The sequence below is a fragment of the Alligator sinensis genome, unplaced genomic scaffold, assembly GCF_000455745.1.
Source record: "Alligator sinensis unplaced genomic scaffold, ASM45574v1 scaffold56_1, whole genome shotgun sequence".
NCBI lineage: Eukaryota > Metazoa > Chordata > Crocodylia > Alligatoridae > Alligator > Alligator sinensis.
Window position 1 is genome coordinate 1,368,288 of NW_005841960.1, and position 4,636 is coordinate 1,372,923.

Here is a 4,636-nt window from a genome sequence, read left to right on the forward strand (position 1 = left end):
TTCCCTGGTTTATAGTCTAATCTTAATTCATAGAACTGCAATTGAAAGATTAAGCTCTCTAATCTTGCTGTGTCACCAAACCCCCTTTTTGCTATTGCCACCAACGGCTTCAGAACGGCTTCAGCTGGTATCATTTAGTACTTCCAAATTAGTATTTCCTTTTGGAAGTACTAAATGATACCAGCCCATACTTGTGCTGTGCCGGTGGTGCACAGTTATTTTTAACTACTACATAACTACTACCCAGGGAATGCGTTGCTATGACGTAGCTGCAGCGTCATGGTTTGTGCCTGCTGATGCTATGTCACCATAGCACATTGCTACTACAACATAGCATCACATGTAGATGTTCCCACTGACGGTTTTAATTAAAGCCCTGGAAGCATATGCTATGGGTCTCCAATGCTCCCCATACTTCTACATGAGTGCTGCCCCAAGACCTTCCTTAAAGGCATCTGTAGACAGTTTTGTTTGACATTTGTGGTCAGAGAATCTAAGCACTGGAGCCTTTTGTAATAACTGTTATAGGTTCCTAAACTCCTTGTTGTGATGCCATGCCCACATCCATTATTTTTGTGCAGTAAAGCTCTTGGATTACTGCATTTATGTGCTAGATAAGGAACAAACTTCCCTACAAAGTTTACCGTGCCCAGAAACATTTGCACTCCTTCCTATTCTTTGAGATGTGGCATATTAGAAATTGATTGCACCCTGCTGGGATCTACTGGCACTCCTAATCTGTTATTTTTTTTGCCCAAATATGTTATTTCTCTGACTCTAAATTTGCATGTTTTTCTGTTGAGTTTTAACCTTGATGACCAAAGCCTTTCCAGAATCCTCTGAAGCCTCAGTTCATGTTCCCCCAGCATACGTCCCCATATTAAAATAACATCTATGTACACTTTGATGTCACCTTTAGTGCCATCAAAACATTTGTTGTATATATTTATGAATCATTTCTAGTGCTGAACATAACCCAAAAAGCAATCTGTGAAAGCAGAATCTTCCATATGGAGTGTTAAATGTGTACAAATGTCAGCTATTTTCCTTTAATGGAACCTGCCAGAGCCCAAATGATGAATCTAATGTAGAGAAATATGTTGTTTGTGCCACCCCTACAAAGGTTTCTTCCTGGTGGCAGTGGGAAAATGTTCCCTTTAAAAAATATATTTATTAAGTTCTTGTGGGTCAATGCAAAGGTGAGGCTTTGGGGGGGGGGGGGGGGGCAGAGCACTATAACTAAAGTAAATGAACCCAGTCTGTCAGTTCGTTTTTCTCAATAATATCCTTTAGGAACTAGTTCCTCTAGTTCTGCTTTCAGGTTTTATCTTGGAGCTAAAGGAATTTGGGACAATATAGGGTTCAGACAGCTCAGTTTTATATCGTTTGTCCAGCTTTCCAAGCCCCTCAAATGCAATCTGCAACTTATCTTCAATTTTACTGTGCTCCTCTATGGTATATGTTCTCTGAACAAGATCTAGTGCCTGCCAAGTCTTTAGCCTATATATAGGCACATGTTTTCCTGGCACAACCACAACATGAATCTGTTCATTTTGATTTTTTACTTTCATCTCCAGGTTACATCTGCCAATTATAGGAATCAGCTCCCCACTGTAAATTCAGAGCCTTATCTGCTTTCTGCGAATTTTTGCTTTCAGTTTCATGCCCTTTAGAATAAAGTCTGGTATAGGCTTGGCAAGACAGTCAACTGATAGGTTGAATAATGTCAATTGAGTGGTCAATTAACTGCATATTTTTGACTAGTCAAAGATTATAGTAATTTTACAGAAAAAAACTACATTTTATGTCGTTTTCTTGACAGAAACATGATTTTGACACATTTCTCAATGGAAAAAAATGTGCCTTTCCTGTGTATTATTTAAACCTATTGGGCATTTATACATACACTTTTTTACCTGCGATGCGCTGAACATCTGCCACTTCAAAGCAGACCCGACTAATCGAGTCTGCTCTGCACGTGAGCTGAAGTGAACTACCCTGTGTCACATGCAGTTGTCTCAGCAGTGAAATGCATGTGAGTGTTGCCTTGTGGCGTCAGGCCAACTCTCAGGATCTCAATATTGCGCTGTTAGACAGGAGGGTGTGATGCAATTGCACATATACAAACACACAAATCAAGTAGGTGCATATACACACACATACACTACCAACTCAGGCACATAGACATCCAAATTAGCCTAGGCACATGCATACCTATCACCAATTCAAGCACATACACTATACACCCCAAAAGTTAGGCAAAAATTAATTGTCCATACCCGCACACTCAGTACACATACACGGATCACTAATTCATATATCATGCACACAATGACACATATATACATACACACACACACACGCTTTCAGCAGTTCACACACATACAACCCACCTACACATAAGTAAATTCCTAACGTGGATGGTATGTAATATATGTGTGTGCTTGGGGTACTTGGGGAAAGGTTAAGGTGAGAGAGAGAGAGAGTTAAAGTGTAGGGAGTGAAAGTTGCCAGAACTGGGATTAGAACTGGTGGACTAGAGAGAAGCTGGCAGGGGAACTGAGGCTTGGGGTTACTTAAGGTAGATTAGGGCTGGAAACTGAGGCAGACAGCTGAGGCATTGCAGGTGGGGGGCAGATAAGTGGTGGCAAGGAGGAAACAGCCAGGAAACTGACAAAAACCCAACTTGGGGTTTCAAAATAACAGGTTTATTAAACAGATGACACATTATACAGCCACATGAAGTTATTAGTCCCCCTCCCCACCAAACACACACACACTCACAATGGCAGCAGGAGAAAGAGACTCAGCGGAAGGGTTGGAGTCCAGGTAGGGAAGAGAAACAGAGTGCAAGTCCTTGGTTGAAGAGGGGGTAGGGGGTGATAGTTACCTATCCAGGCTGGAAAGGGGTCCTTGTCCAGCAGGTGTTGTCCGGGAGACGGGGTCGGCGGCAGGGCCTCTGGCCGAATAGGTGATCTGGCATGGTGCTGGTCCAGATGGAGAGGGCGTCCCAAAGAATCAGTCTTCACTACCCCTTTTTATGGGGCAGACTACCTCTGATCTCCTATGGGGAGGGCCTGTCCAGACAGTGTCAGTCCTGTTCCAGAGTGCGCCATGTGTTCTTATTGAGCATGTGCAGCTTGGCACAACGGTGGGTTACCTCATCTTTTGGTTCTTGAATGCTGAGGGTGGTTCCAAGGGCTGGGTTGTTGGTCCAGGTATTGGTGTTGATGGTTTGCTCATTCAGAGGGAGTTAATTTTAGACCTTCTGCCATTGTCTCTCAAGCACCCTCATTCATCCCCATTCATTCAGGAACCAAGTTACAAAGGAGGGGTAGGTGTGAGTCATAGGTTACACAACCAGGCATGGGGATAAGATGGAGGCTTGACATTACAAGATGGAAACTTGATATGACTTATGCTAACCTACATATATAGGCCTAAAACAGTAATCACAAAATATAAAAGCAGTTAAAAAAAAAAAATCAATATAAACATAATAATTAGCACTTATAAAACAGTGGATATCTATATAAAAATAGCAGGGAACTTATTTGCAAAGAGGGGAGAGAAAAATAAAACTTGCTACCTAAAATAAAATGTTAAAGCTTATCCTACATCTTAGCTTACTTATACTTATCTATAGGGAATAGAGAGGAAGGGAAAAAGTCAAATGGTTGGGGAAGGGGAGTGAATGCATTTTAAAATAAATAATAATAATAAAAAAGAATAACTGTCTGTGTGCTAATGTAGGAAAACCCCCAATGTCAGTAGTATACTTTTGTACTAAAGCACATCCAAGGTGTTTTAGTTCAAAAGTGCTCCACCACTATTTTCTCAGTGCTGACGTGCATTTTGCCACTTATACAACTGCAAGCATTGCAGCACTGGGTGCTTTTCAAAGTTCCCAGTGGTGTGGCACTTGCATATGTAAAAATACCGATTGAAGTGTAGGCAATCTATGGATGTAAATATCATTTAAAACGTTATCCATTAAACCTCTTTCTGTTAAATGGTTAACCAGTAACAGTAGTTCAGACAGTGGCTGCTGGGAGCCACTTCCCAGGCCCTTTGACAGGTGGGGGAGGAGAAGGCAGTGGCAAGGGCAACACAACTCACCTGAAACTGGATGCCGGGAGGGACAGAGCACCTGTGAATTAGCACCAAATTGTTTAGTCATAGGTGACTGGTGCCACCTTAGTTGGGGAGGGGGATACATGAACCCCCCCCAGTGACCAGTCAGCGACTGGGGGAGGGGGTCCCCCTGCAGCTGATCCTGCCGAACAGGGGGAAAGACCCCCACAGCCTATCCCACCGACCAGGCTCCGGCCACTTCTGGAAGCGTAACAGCACTCCACTCCCCGGCTGACGCTGGCAGTGGGGCACTGGTGCTCCTGCCTGCCACCCCCACCCATCACCTAAGCAGGGAATGTGGCCAATCAGGGGGTGCACCAGCACTTTCAGGGGGTGCACATGCAACCCTGTGCACCCCCTATGCTTCACCACTGTGCTTAGTTGACAAGTCATTAAGCTGCCCACTGTTTTCCTCTTTAACCTCATAGACTATGAGTACTAGTCCCACCTCACCCCTTCCCTCCTTCACCTCTCCTGTCTGCCCTGCTACCTTCTGGTTCCT